General features: G+C 46.3%; 1 pseudogene; it reads right to left on the bottom strand.

Moving 5' to 3' along the window:
* Positions 1-274: 274 nt before the first annotated feature.
* Positions 275-9,550, bottom strand: LOC128596496 (extracellular calcium-sensing receptor-like; annotated as a pseudogene).
* Between the last annotated feature and the right edge of the window lie 6,125 nt (positions 9,551-15,675).

Here is a 15,675-nt window from a genome sequence, read left to right as displayed (position 1 = left end):
TTTAGGGTTTTCACATGAAAGCTATAACCCAGTTACAACCTAAGAATAGGGGGAAGGGGGAAAGGGAGGGAAGGGAGGGGGGAGGTGAGTAGAGGGAAGGGGATTGGTGGGATTACACCAGCGGTGCATCTTACAAGGGTATATGTGAAACTTGGTAAACGGTCTGTGAAGCTAGTGAATGATGCCCTATGATTATATCAATGTACACAGCTATGATTTAATAATAATAATAAAAAAAACAAAGTCCAGAGAAGGCTGGAGATTGTGCAACAACTCAGTGGGTTGGGAATGTGTGAGGCCCCTCAGGCTTCAGCCTCTGCAAGTCCTCACCTATTTGGTCTGCAAACTGTCCCTCAGGGCAGGAGCTGCAGTCAAAACAGCAGTGGGGGAAGTCTGGTCGGAGGATCTGGCTGAATCCTGGAGTACGATTCATGTTGCAGACAGAGCTGGGGACCTGAGTATAGACCAGCAGGGATGTTACCTGTGGCTGGCCCAAGTGCACAGGGCACATGTCCAGTCCTGAACCAGCCCAGAGAATCAATCCAGTGTTCTTCCCACCCCCAACAGGAGGCCCCTTTTAGGGGGAAATCATCCGATTTACACAGAAGCTAGACTGGAGAGGCACCTGGAAATGTAACAGACAGGTAACCCTCGGAGGGGCTCACTTGGTTGATGATGGAAAAGCCCAGTTGCTCCGTAGCTCCTGTGTCAAGAATTGCAGTTGCTGACCCTGTCTCCACATGCACCCCTGCATTGCACCAACGATGGCCCTTCCCTCTGCAGGACCTCCAAAGGGCAGCCCACCTTCCATCTCCAGACCAGAGTTAGGGAGGGAGGTGGGGGTGAGGATGACTTGAGAGAAAGTGGAAGGCTAGTCTCCTACCCTCTGAAGGGCAAAGAAGATCAAGCCCCTTGAAAGGGACTTCACAAGAATCCTCTGGACATTTGCCTTGTGTCCCTGGGCTGAAGGGGAGCAGAGCCAGGAGCCTGATGCTCACTTGGAGCACCCTGAGGCCAACACTGCCTATAGGTGCTCCGAGAACAAAGGAGGGCAAAGCTGCAGCATCTCTGGGCTCGAGCCAACACAGGGACACACCTGTCCTGAGACAGCAACTGAGTTTGTTAATAAATAAAATGAGAATATTGGGGCCCACCTCCCTCATGCTCTGTGGAAGTTGTCTGGTGAAATGGGTTGCCATCTTCCCAGGTAAACGATTTGCCTTTTCACTCAGCAGAGCCTTGAATACACATTCGATGAGAAACCCTCTGATAGAAACTCCTGATGCAAACTCTACTTTTGTGTAGCTCTAATATTTTCATTTTTAATGTACAGTAAAAGCCATTCTCCCCTCAGAGAAGGTCTAGTGTGGTAAACACCACAGCTAAGTCCCCACACACCCATTTTAGAGCCACATCAACTTCATGCTTCAAACAGGGACATTGGCCCCTTGTTGCTGTGCTTCCCTCCGACTCCAATGCACAAGTATGGGGTCATTTGTGCACTCAGGAAACTCACCTGGAGCTCCTCCTCCATCACTTGCACTGTCATTCTGTCCCCCAGAAAGGCTCTCTTCTTGATTGTGCCTATGTGGACAAAGTGGAACTGGCCCTCAGCAGTCTTCTGCCCATGTAGAACATTGAATTCTGTAAGTAAATCTCCATCAGCATCAAACGTGATCTCTGTCCCATCAGGGGTCTTGAAATTCACCTTCCTGAGGGGTTGAAGAAACTGGGGATGGAAGGATGACATTGTGGGCTGGCAGGGGCCAGTCCCTGGGATTGTGCAAAATGCCTCAGCCATTAGGTCCAGGAGGCGCAGTGTTCCTGACATTTGCAAGGGCTCAGGCAAAGGACTTTTGCATCATCATCTGACTTAAAGGTCCTCACAGCACTGTGAGGACCACCATTTTGTTCTATTTTAAGGTAAACTTATTGAGATTCATACATGGAAGTAGGGCTGTCAGATAAATTAGAGGAGGTCCTGGGCGGCGCCTGTGGCTCAGTCCGTAAGGCGCCGGCCCCATATACCGAGGGTGATGGGTTCAAACCCGGCTCCGGCCAAACTGCAACCAAAAAATAGCCGGGCGTTGTGGCGGGCGCCTGTAGTCCCAGCTACTCGGGAGGCTGAGGCAAGAGAATCGCTTAAGCCCAGGAGTTGGAGGTTGCTGTGAGCTGTGTGAGGCCACGGCACTCTACTGAGGGCCATAAAGTGAGACCCTGTCTCTACAAAAAAAAAAAAAAAAAAAATTAGAGGAGATCCAGTTGAATTTGAATTTCAGATGAAAGGATGCCTCCTTTTAGTATATTTCCATGCAATATTTGAGGTATACTCTTCAGAGTTAACCAGACATCCTGTATTTGCTGACCAGAGCAACCCCACATGGATGTGCCTCACTTGAGGTCAGACAGCCAGTGTGGACTTGGACTCTTTGTACAGTGCTTCTGCCAGATGCTCAGGGCTGTGAGCATAAGGCATCCTCCCTGCAGAGTGCTGCCTCTGTTCTACCTCCATAGCTTGGACCAAGTGAATGCCTGGCACTAGTACCTTCCCTGAAACATCCACTGCCCACATTTCTCTCTCACCTTCCAGGGTTGGAGGTGCCAAATGTCTGCATATGCCTTGTTCTCACTCTCACAGGCCACCAAATCCTGCAGGGCATGGGCGATGCTGTAAACTGCTGAGTATGCAATGTCCACTTGACTCACTTTCTAGAAAGGGTGCTCCTGGCCTCTCAGACTCTCCTTCCTTGAACAAAAATGCACTCCCCTACCACCGTGCTGTTTCCCACTGGCCATGTGCATCCTTAGATGGCCTCCCAGAACCTCTTCGGGAACTTGTCTTCCATAGTCCTGGTAGGGTGCAGGTGAGAGAGGAACTTGGGGGAACCCCAAGGCCTGGCTGTGGTGCTGCAGAAGGCTGAAGGAGCCCTGTAGGACCTGGGACACCCCTGGCGTGGTCAGGGCCAGCCCTGTATGCAGAGTGTCCTGGCTCAACCAGACCTGGCCAGAGACGCCACATCTCAGCAGGTGCTGCAAGGTGTCCTGGAAATTAGAGTTGCTCAGGAAGACCAGCACGACAGTGGCTGTGCACTTCTCTATCTTGTGGACAATAGTGTTGATCTTCTCCAGGGACTGCAGGGATGGGACATGGAGGTGGAACTTGATGCTACTCTGCTGTCCAAAGTCATCATCCTGTGCCAGAATGCCTACCCAGGACCATCAGAAGTGAAGCACCAATTGGGCCAGAGCATGGGAGAATGTGAAGTCACTGGCCAGGGTCCAAAGGAAGGCTGGGAACTGGGTTTTGTCGCTGAGGCTGGCCAGTGTGGTGGCTGGATGACTTGCGTGGGACTGGATGAGGGCAACAGGGGAAGGTGAGAACCAGGAGGTCAGGTGCTGCATGGCTGACAGTCAGGCTGCAAGGAGGGAAGATGAGCAGAATGAGGGTGACCCCTCAACCAGGATGCCCTGGACAGGGGGCTGAGGGGGTCAGTCTGGGCCTGAAGGCCCAGCCCCAGGACTCCAGGGTCAGCCTGCAGCCTCCTCAAGGCGCTGACTCTGTGACCAGGGTGGGCCATGTCAGCAGCTGAAACCCTTCCCACTGATGCTGATTCCAGGTCCACATTTTGTTTTTAAGACAGAGTCTGACTCTGTTGACCTGGGTAGAGGTTGGTGGCATCTTACCTCTCATCAACCTCAAACTCTTGGGCTCAAACAATCCTGCCTAGGCCTCCCAGATAGCTGGAACTACAGTCACTCACCACCATGTTGGGCTAGTTTTAGATTTTTACTTATTTATTTATTTATTTATTTAGAGACAGAGCCTCAAGTTGACACCCTGGGTACAGTGCCATGGCATCACAGCTCACAGCAACCTCCAACTCCTGGGCTTAAGCAATTCTCCTGCCTCAGCCTCCCAAGTAGCAGGGACTACAGGCACCCGCCACAATGCCTGGCTATTTTTTGGTTGCAGTTGTCATTGTTGTTTGGCAGGCCCAGGCTGGATTCGAACCCATCAGCTCCGGTGTATGTATGTGGCTGGCGCCTTAGCTGCTTGAGCTACACTCCCCCAGCCAGTTTTTTTATTTTTAGTATAGAAGGGTCTCCATCTTGCTCATGCTGTTCTTGAACTCCTGAGCTGAAGTGACCATCCTGCCTAGGCCTCCCACAGTGCTGGGATTACAAGCCCAGCTTCAGGTCCATACTAATACTCTAGAGTAGCCAGATCCTTTTCAAAACGCAGACGCAGAGGCCAGGCGCGATGGCTCACGCCTGTAATCCTAGCACTCTGGGAGGCGGAGGCTGATTAACTGCTTGAGTTCACGGTTGGAGACCAGCCTGAAGAACAGGGAGACCCCCATCTCTAAAAATACCAAGGTGTTGTGGCTTATAGTTCCAGCTACCTGGGAGGCTGAGGCAAGAGAATCTCTTAAGCCCAAGAGTTTGAGGTTGCTGTGAGCTGTGACGTCACAGCACTCTACTGAGGGTGACAAAGTGAGACTCTGTCTCCAAAAAAATAAATAAAATACAGACGCTGGAACCAGCTCCACCCTCCCGTTGCCTCATCCAGTCGAATAAACTTTGTCCCGGTCCATCCCCTATCGCAGGAGTGTTTACAGGAGACTTTCTGGGAACGTGGGTCCTCGCACCTGCCCGCCAAGCCCAGACTCCCTCTGGCCTGCACAGGAACTCGAGGCAGCCAGGTCCCCAGTCCCTCTTGCGTTTGTTCCCGCCAGTTTTGGACCCAGCCCTGGTCTGATGGGAACAAGGTCTCCCTCGGCCGGGGTCCCTACGGCGTAATTAGTGACAGGGTCTGGCAGGCAGCGTCGGCCTGTGGGTCGGACCATCAAAGAGGCGGCTCCCGAGGCGCGCTCCCGAGGCAAAGCGGCTCCTCGGACTGTGGCCGCTGCTCTGCGGCATCTGCCCGGACTAAGGTCGCGCCTGTCACGTGCCGAGCGTCCCGCGGCCGCTAGGGGACGGGGTTGGGCGAGGACGCCGGCGCCGCTGGGGTACTCCGAGTGGCAGGGCGGAGGATTTCGGAAATGAAAACACAGGATCCCGGGCTACGGTTGAACTTCAGATAAATGTTTTAGTGTAGTCCTCTCGTGAAATATTTGGGACAAACTTAGATGAAAAAAATTATTCAGGGGCAGCGCCTGTGGCTCAAAGGAGTAGAGCACTGGCCCCACATGCCGGAGGTGGCGGGTTTGAAGCCAGCACCAGCCAGAAATTGGAAAAAAAAAAAAAAAATATATATATATATATATATATATGTATGTATATACACATATACATATTATATTATTCATTGTTTGTCTGAAATCCTAATTGTTAGGTAATTGCCCCCAGAGAAATCCCCTTCCTGCTTTCAACAGACCAAGACTAGCTATCTCACTCTTAAAGTTACAGCTCCTTTCTAAGCACAGGGAGTTGCCCTTTGAATAACAGGGAGTTGCCTACTAAACATCTCCCAGCCAAAACTTACTTCATCTCCCTGTCCCAATTACCCGCTGAAAATTTCAAACTTATGGCCTGCCCGTAAGGGCTCTTCCTGCCAAAGCAGTAACTCCTTATTGGCTATTCTACCATCCTGGCACCATTCTAAGACTTCCCCTAACCAAAATTATATAAGAGTGAGCTTTTCTTTTGGTTCTCTCTCTTTTCTCTCCTCCTTGGTGCTGCTCTGCAGCATCCCTCCCTCGCCAATAAAGACCTTTCACAAGCCTTGGTGGTCTGTGAGATCTCTGATGGTTGAGTGCTGCCCTTTCACTAATTTATCTGGGAGGGTCCTGTATTTTATCTGGCAATGCTAAATGTATAGAAAACAGGAGTTTCTTGAGCTATGAAAAGAAATGCTGTTTCTAGGCCCAGCACAGTGTCTCCCACCTGTAATCCCAGCACCCTGGGAGACTGAGGTGGATGGATTGCTTAAATTGAGGAGTTCAGGGCAGTGCCTGTTGCAGCTAGGTGGGTAGGGCGCCAGCCACAGACACCCAGGTCGGCAGGTTCGAACCTGGCCTGGGCCAGCTAAACAATGATAATTACAATAAAAAAATTGCTGGGTATTGTGGCTGGCGCCTGTAGTCCCAGCTGCTTGGGAGGCTAAGGCAAGAGAATTGCTTAAGCCCAAGAGTTTGAAGTTGCTGATCTGTGACGCTAGGCATCCTACAGAGGGTGACATATTAAGACTCTGTCTCAAAAAAACAAAGAAAACAAAACCCACCTCAGGAGTTCAAAACCAACCTAACCAAGAGTGAGACTGGTCTCTACTAAAAACAGAAAGCTAGGCTTGGGGCCTGTAGCTCAGTGAGTGGGGCATCAGCCATATACACTGAGGATGGTGGGTTTGAGCTGGCCTGGGCCTGCTGGGCAACAATGACAACTGCAACCAAAAAGTGGCTGGCAGGCGCCTATGGTCCCAGCTGATTGGGAGGCTGAGGCAGAAGAATCGCTTAGGCCTGGGAGTTTGAGGTTGCTATGAGCTATGATGCCACAACACTCTACCCAGGGCCATAGCTTGAGGCTCTGTCTCAAAAACAAACAAACAAACAAAAAAAACTAGCCTGGCATGAGGGCACCTGTAGTCCCAGCTACTTGTGAGGCTGAGGCAAGAGGATCGTTTGAACCCAGGAGTTTGAGGTTGCTGTGAGCTAAGACACCAGGACACTCTACCCAGTGGGATGGACTAATACTCTCTGGAAAAAAAAAGAAAGAAAGAAAGAAAGGAAGAAATGCAGTTTCTAATCCTTACAATGCGATCAAATATAAAAGGACAAACACAGAAACCTCCAGCTCAGAAGCATTTTAGGTATGAATTCAAGTTGGAAGTAACTCATTTGGTTATTTGACAGCAATGTGGTTACCTGCAGAGGTTCCTTTTTTTTTTTTTGAGACAGAATCTCACTTGGTCACCTTTGGTAGAGTGCTGTGGCATCTTAGCTCACAGCAACCTCAAACTCTTGGGTTCAAGTGATCCTCTTGCCTCAGCCTCCTAAGTAGCTGGGATTACAGGTGCCTGCCACAATACCCGGCTACTTTTTAGAGATGGGGTCTTGCTCTGGTTCAGGCTGGTCTCGAACCGGTGAGCTCAGGCAATCTACCTGCCTTGGCCTCCCAAGTGCTGGGATTATAGGCATGAGACACCTGGCCCAGCCCTCTCTGCAGAAGTTCTTAACCAGGTGTCCTCAAACTTTTTAAACAGGGGGCCAATTCACTGTCCCTCAGACCGTTGGAGGGCCGGTATAGTTTAAAAAAAAAAACCATGAACAAATTCCTATGCATGCTGACATATCTTATTTTGAAGTAAGAAACAAAATGGGAACAAATACAATTCACATCGCTGCATGTGGCCCACGGGCCGTAGTTTGAGGACCCCTGTTCTTAACAATTGATCCCCCTTTCATCAGGATAGAACTGGACCGACTGTGATCATGCTCACACCTGAAGCATCACACTTGAGAAGAAACCACACACACACAATATAGCCTGCTAGGAGGAGCAAAGCCTGGGATCCTTCTGGGGCTCCAGCATCCACAAAGCTCCTAGGAGATGCCCCCTCAATCCTGGGTTGTGACTTACAGAGCCCCAGCCTCATATGCAGGAAGGAAGGCCTCTCCCAGCAGGCCAGGAACCTGACAAATTTTAGGCATTCAAGGAGAGAGGAATTCACTCACATATATAGATTTCACACTCAAACATGAGTAGATATAAAATGGAATTCTCATACACTGCTAGTGGGAATGTAAAATGGTGTAGCCACTTTGAAAAACACTGGGAGGTCCTCAAATAGTTAAATATGGAGTCACATTTGACCCAGAAGTTCACCCACACACTCCAGAGAGCTGACAGCCAACTATATGAATGTTCACAGCAGCAATATCACAATAGTCACAAAGTGAACACAGCTGACATGTCCATCACCTGATGAATGGATAGACACAGCGTGGTCTGCACATGTGCTAGAGCATTAATTTCCAGTGAAAAGGAGCAGAAGTCGGACAAGGCTACCACGAGGTGGACCAACCTTAGAAACATCACATTCTGTGAAAGAGCCCATCACAAAAGACCATATAGCATGTGACCCCATTTATAGGAAACCTCAGAACAGGCAGATCCACAGAGGCAGGTTGTAGATCAGTCGTTGCAAGGCAGGGGGTGGGAAGCAGTGGCCTATGGGGTTGGGATTGGTTTGTGGCGTGATGAAAATATCCCCAAACTGGCTCAGCACAGTAGCTCAGTGAGTAGGGCGCCAGCCACATACACTGAGGCTGGTGGATTCAAGCCCAGCCTGGGCCTGCTAAACAACAATGACAACTACAACCAAAAAAATAGCCAGGCATTGTGGTGGGCCCCTGTAGTCCCAGCTACTCAGGAGGCTGAGGCAAGAGAATCGTCTAAGCCCAAGACTTGGAGGTTGCTGTGAGCTGTGACACCATGGCACTCTACCAAGGGTGACAATGAAGCTCTGTCTCAAAAAAAAAAGGAAAATAAAATATCCCCAAACTGACTGTGGTGAGTGCACAGCTCTGAGAATGAACACCAATAGCCATGGAGCCACTGCTTGAGTGAGTTGTATTATGTGTAAATTACACTGCAATCAACTTGTTAAAAATAGAAGCAGAAAGGGCTGCGCCTGTGGCTCAGTTGGTAAGGCACTGGCCCCATATACCGAGGGTGGCGGGTTCAAACCCGGCCCCGGCCAAACTGCAACGAAAAAATAGCCAGGCGTTGTGGCGGGCGCCTGTAGTCCCAGCTACTTGGGAGGCTGAGGCAAGAGAATCGCTTAAGCCCAGGAGTTGAAGGTTGCTGTGAGCTGTGTGAGGCCACAGCACTCTACCGAGGGCCATAAAGTGAGACTCTGTCTCTACAAACAAACAAACAAACAAAAAAATAGAAGCAGAAAGGAAAGATGGCCCTTGGACAAGGCTAAGATCATGGGGATGACACTGAGGACCTAGATTCAAGAAGGCTCAGCTGGGAAGAGACTGAGCCTTATGGCCTAGATCCAAATTCCAGCTCCAGCACCTCCCTACTGGGTGAGACACATCCATCTTCGATTTTTCTCTCAACCTCAGTTTCGTCTTCAGTGCAGAGGGAATTGTAGGGCTGCCAAAATAGTGTTACTGTGAGGAAGAAAATAGTGGCAGGCCCACGCAGCCTTAGCAGGGAACCTGGGCCCATTGTGGCAGCGTCCTAACATTACCCGTCACCTTTGTTCTCGTTACCATCATTATTGCTTGTGACAGGAAAAGGCTATGGATGACTCACCTGAAGAAATCTGTAGAGCCCCAGGAGCCTGGCCATGGGGATGAACACTGCTGAGCACGTGTTTCCAACCAGGGTGGCCGGGGGAGGGCTGAGCCCACACATGGAGTTGGAGACAGACTTCTCAACCGCTGTGAGAAAGCCCATGGTCTCACGGAGGGCTGTGTACTAAGTGCCCCTAGTTCTGGATGGAGAAGCCCAGCGTGAGGTTGGGCAGCAGGTGGGGGTCTCTGTTGATCTCCTCAACTGCAAAGATGAAACTCTGTGCCACCCAGTATCCCCACATGGAGACTTTGAGGGAGAGAGAAGCCCACATGGACTGTTTGTCATGGGTGGGGATATGGCCAGTGACTCTGACCTAAGGCGGATGACCACATGTGGCCCTATAGACACTGCACAATGCACTGTGCAGGGCAGCATCCATCAGAGCAGCCAAAAGGTGGGAGGTCGAGGAGGGCAGATCCCAGGGCACCAAGTTTCCGTGAGACAGGAGGACTAAGTTCCAAGATCTATTGCATGGCACCATTACTATGGTTAATAATAATCAATAGCTATTTAACAATCTCAGAGAGAATAGATTTCAAACATTTGCATCATCAGAATAAGTAATGAGTATATGAGGTGATGGATGTATTGATCAGCTTGATTTAATCATTCCACGTTATATTATATACCTATGTCAGAGCTTTAAATTGTACTCCCAAAATATACATATTTATTATTCATCAATTTAAAAAGCTAACATGAGGATTGCTTGGAGTTGGAGACCAGCAAGAGGGACACCCTGTCTCTACTAAAAAAAATAAAATGAAAACTAGCCAGGCATAGTGGCACATGCCTGTAGTCCCAGGTACTGGGGTGGCTGAGGCAAGATGATCGCTTAACCCCAAGAGTTTGAGGTTGCTGTGAGCTACAATGCCACAGCACCCAGGGCAACAGAGGGAGACATTGTCTCAAATAAAAAAGATTTGGAAGCAAAAAGCTCAGTATCTACAGCACAAACAGAATAAAGCAGAAGCTACAACTGTGAAAAGAAAAGCATCTAGTTTAGAGGGTTCCATGAAACTAAAAGCTTCTTCTGCAATATTGTCACCCCAAAAGTCTCCACCCACCACCATGCTGTTGCCAGCCTCGCCAGCCAAAGCCCCCGAGACAGAGCCCATTGATGTTGCTGCTCATTTCCAGCTGTTGGAAGAGTCCCTCAGCCTCATTGGACACCGCCTGCAGGAAACCGAGGGCATGGGGGCTGTGTCTGGCAGTTTGTGCTTCTGGATTCCATCATCTGTGCACTTGGCCCCTTGGCATGTCTGACCACACAACTACCTGAGCTGAATGACTGTCCCAAACAGGTCTTGTCAAACATACTAGACAACATTGCTTACATCATGCCTGGACTGTGATGGCAAAGAATCCCAAGACAGAAACCTTATCCTGCACCGTTGCTGATTTGTGTTTATATGACTGTTTCAAATCCCTTCACTGGCCTCTTGGTGTAGGTTTTAAATTTTTTATCTATACATAATATATATATATAAATGTATAATATATACATAGGACTGTAACTACTTTGCTTTTAATAATTTTATGAAATGGCAAAGGTTTAGCTAAGAGAAAACCAGCATGAATATGGGCCTGGGATCCTTTTTTCCTGTGGTGGATAAATCTGCCTTAAAAATCAATGTAACTTGGGGGCTGAGGGCTTGCTGTGAGTGCCAAGTGCATCCCTTAATGGACAGCTAAAATGTGATTATTTTTCCACACTCAGTTGGACCTCCAGACCTGTCACTGACCATTTGCCTTACCTGTCTTACAGTCTGAAATGTAACGGGAGAGATTATGGGAGGATGCCAGTTGACTGAAAATACAAAGCCTTTCAATTTGAAGTGACCTAGGTGGGAGGTAATAAACTCATTCCCGTGATAGTTATTGAGATGGTTTAGATGAACTGAGTAGGGGTTTTATTCTAATTCCTACTATACAAATTTTATTGTAATCATTGGTAGCCTCACTAGAGGCCAACAAGTTATGTAAGTGCTGACAGCAAAAACACCTTGAAATGGTTTGGGTAAAGCTGTCAGCACCACCAGTTGAACCTACATAAGTTCTGAGCTGACCCAGAATATTTAGTCTGCAACACCAAGAGCTGGTATCTTTCACTGGCAGCATTAAGCTACCAAGTCCCACAAGCTGCTGCTTATTTGCTTGGTGGTTATGGATAAACTTTACCCTGCATGATTCTTGGGATCAGCTTCTGGGTTCCCCTGGTGAGTAGATACACCATGTTCTGTATTCCACATACAAATCAATCACAAAAAACAGCACTCAATTCTCATGTAGGTTTATTTAGGTGTGTATGAATGTGTATTTCAATTATGTGTATTTAACTCTTTAAATCTCTTAGATTTTAATTTATCCTGTAAATTTCTGTATATATAATTTAATAACAAAAGCCTCCACCAGCAACCGCACGTGGAAGATACAGATTTGTCATTTCTCCCTTCCTCTGGTCTGTTCCGAAAACACCAAATCATCTATTAGTACATATCACGGTATTGTACCTCAAAAAGGAATCATTATATTAGGATTCTTTTTTTTTTTTTTTTTTTGTAGAGACAGAGTCTCACTTTATCACCCTCGGTAGAGTGCCATGGCATCACACAGCTCACAGCAACCTCCAACTCCTGGGCTGATTCTCCTGCCTCAGCCTCCCAAGTAGCTGGGACTACAGGCGCCCGCCACAACGCCCAGCTATTTTTTGGTTTGCAGTTCAGCCGGGGCCGGGTTTGAATCCGCCACCCTCGGTATATGGGGCCGGCGCCCTACCGACTGAGCCATAGGCGCTGCCCTCATTATATTAGGATTCTAATCCTTCAAGAACGTCACAGCCTTTAATAATGTTAAGAAAAGTAAAATAAAGAGAATGTTACCATCCCCAGCTGCACATATTCCCAAAGAACTTGACTTTTGATTCCAAGTTGGAAAGAAGGCAGCTGAGCACTTCAGGTTTGCTTTTATTTTATTTTTTTTTTATTGTTGGGGATTCATTGAGGGTACAATAAGCCAGGTTACACTGATTGCAATTGTTAGGTAAAGTCCCTCTTGCAATCATGTCTTGCCCCCATAAAGTGTGACACACACCAAGGCCCCACCCACCTCCCTCCTTCCCTCTTTCTATTCCCCCCCCATAACCATAATTGTCATTAATTGTCCTCATATCAAAATTGAGTACATAGGATTCATGCTTCTCCATTCTTGCGATGCTTTACTAAGAATAATGTCTTCCACGTCCATCCAGGTTAATACGAAGGATGTAAAGTCTCCATTTTTTTTAATGGCTGAATAGTATTCCATGGTATACATATACCACAGCTTGTTAATCCATTCCTGGGTTGGTGGGCATTTAGGCTGTTTCCACATTTTGGCGATTGTAAATTGAGCTGCAATAAACAGTCTAGTACAAGTGTCCTTATGATAAAAGGATTTCTTTCCTTCTGGGTAGATGCCCAGTAATGCCATTGCAGGATCAAATGGGAGGTCTAGCTTGAGTGCTTTGAGGTTTCTCCATACTTCCTTCCAGAAAGGTTGTACTAGTTTGCAGTCCCAGCAGCAGTGTAAAAGTGTTCCCTTCTCTCCACATCCACGCCAGCATCTGCAGTTTTGAGATTTTGTGATGTGGGCCATTCTCACTGGGGTTAGATGATATCTCAGGATTGTTTTGATTTGCATTTCTCTAATATATAGAGATGATGAACATTTTTTCATGTGTTTGTTAGCCATTCGTCTGTCGTCTTTAGAGAAAGTTCTATTCATGTCTCTTGCCCATTGATATAAGGGATTGTTGGCTTTTTTCATGTGGATTAATTTGAGTTCTCTATAGATCCTAGTTATCAAGCTTTTGTCTGATTGAAAATATGCAAATATCCTTTCCCATTGTGTAGGTTGTCTCTTTGCTTTGGTTATTGTCTCCTTAGCTGTACAGAAGCTTTTCAGTTTAATGAAGTCCCATTTGTTTATTTTTGTTGTTGTTGCAATTGCCATGGCAGTCTTCTTCATGAAGTCTTTCCCCAGGCCAATATCTTCCAGTGTTTTTCCTATGCTTTCTTGGAGGATTTTTATTGTTTCATGCCTTAAGTTTAAGTCCTTTATCCATCTTGAATCAATTTTTGTGAGTGGGGAAAGGTGTGGGTCCAGTTTCAGTCTTTTACATGTAGACATCCAGTTCTCCCAACACCATTTATTGAATAGGGAGTCTTTCCCCCAAGGTATGTTCTTGTTTGGTTTATCAAAGATTAGGTGGTTGTAAAATGTTAGTTTCATTTCTTGGTTTTCAATTCGATTCCAAGTGTCTATGTCTCTGTTTTTGTGCCAGTACCATGCTGTCTTGAGCACTATGGCTTTGTAGTACAGACTAACATCTGGTATGCTGATGCCCCCAGCTTTATTTTTGTTACAGAGAACCGCCTTAGCTATACGGGGTTTTTTCCGGTTCCATACAAAACGCAGAATCATTTCTTCCAAATCTTGAAAGTACGATGTTGGTATTTTGATAGGAATGGCATTGAATAGGTAGATTGCTTTGGGAAGTATAGACATTTTAACAATGTTGATTCTTCCCATCAATGAGCATGGTATGTTCTTCCATTTGTTAACATCCTCTGCTATTTCCTTTCTGAGGATTTCATAGTTTTCTTTATAGAGGTCCTTCACCTCCTTCGTTAGGTATATTCCTAGGTATTTCATTTTCTTTGAGACTATGGTGAAGGGAGTTGTGTCCTTAATTAGCTTCTCATCTTGACTGTTATTAGTGTACACAAAGGCTACTGACTTGTGGACATTGATTTTATATCCTGAAACATTACTGTATTTTTTGATGACTTCTAGGAGTCTTGTGGTTGAGTCTTTGGGGTTCTCTAAGTATAAGATCATGTCGTCAGCAAAGAGGGAGAGTTTGACCTCCTCAGCTCCCATTTGGATTCCCTTTATTTCCTTGTCTTGCCTAATTGTATTGGCTAGAACTTCCAGCACTACGTTGAATAGTAAAGGTGACAGAGGACAACCTTGTCTGGTTCCAGTTCTAAGAGGAAAAGCTTTCAGTTTTACTCCATTCAGTAAAATATTGGCTGTAGGTTTGTCATAGATAGCTTCAATCAGTTTTAGAAATGTGCCACCTATGCCTATACTCTTCAGTGTTCTAATTAGAAAAGGATGCTGGATTTTATCAAATGCTTTTTCTGCATCTATTGAGAGGATCATGTGATCTTTATTTTTGCCTCTGTTAATATCGTGGATAACGTTTATAGACTTGCGTATGTTAAACCAGCCTTGCATCCCTGGGATGAAGCCTACTTGATCATGATGAATGACTTTTTTGATGATAAGCTGTAATCTATTGGCTAGGATTTTGTTGAGAATTTTTGCATCTATGTTCATGAGTGAGATTGGTCTGAAATTCTCCTTTTTGTTTGGGTCTTTTCCTGGTTTTGGTATCAGGGTGATGTTTGCTTCATAGAATGTGTTGGGGAAGATTCCTTCTTCCTCAATTTTTTGGAATAATTTCTGCAGTACAGGAATAAGCTCTTCCTTGAAGGTTTGATAGAATTCTGGAGTGAAGCCATCTGCACCAGGGCATTTTTTGGTTGGAAGCTTTTTTATTGTTTCTTTGATCTCAGTGCTTGAAATTGGTCTGTTCAGGAGCTCTATTTCTTCCTGGCTGAGTCTAGGGAGAGGGTGTGATTCCAAATATTGATCCATTTCTTTCACATTGTCAAATTTCTGGGCATAGAGTTTCTGGTAGTATTCAGAGATGATCTCTTGTATCTCTGTGGGATCAGTTGTTATTTCCCCTTTATCATTTCTGATTGAGGTTACTAGAGATTTTACTTTTCTATTCCTCATTAGTCTGGCCAATGGTTTATCTATTTTATTTATTTTTTCAAAAAACCAACTCCTTGTTTCATTAATTTTCTGAATGATTCTTTTGTTTTCAATTTCATTGATCTCTGATTTGATTTTGGATATTTCTTTTCTTCTACTGAGTTTAGGCTTAGATTGTTCTTCTTTTTCCAATTCCATAAGATCTCTTGTGAGATTGTTGATGTGCTCTCTTTCTGTTTTTCGAATGTAGGCATCTAAAGCGATGAATTTTCCTCTCAAAACTGCTTTTGCAGTATCCCACAGGTTTTGGTAGCTTGTGTCTTCATTGTTGTTATGCTCAAGGAAGTTAATGATTTCCTGTTTTATTTCTTCCTTCACCCATCTGTTATTCAACAGAAGATTGTTTAGTTTCCATGCCTTTGGGTGGGGTCGAGCATTTTTGTTAGAGTTGAGTTCCACCTTTAGTGCCTTATGGTCTGAGAAGATACAAGGTAAAATTTCAATTCTTTTGATTCTGTTGATATTTGTTTTGTGTCC

The sequence above is a fragment of the Nycticebus coucang genome, chromosome 10 (genome assembly GCF_027406575.1).
Source record: "Nycticebus coucang isolate mNycCou1 chromosome 10, mNycCou1.pri, whole genome shotgun sequence".
NCBI classification, from domain to species: Eukaryota; Metazoa; Chordata; class Mammalia; order Primates; family Lorisidae; genus Nycticebus; species Nycticebus coucang.
This window is presented reverse-complemented; position numbering and strand designations above follow the sequence as displayed.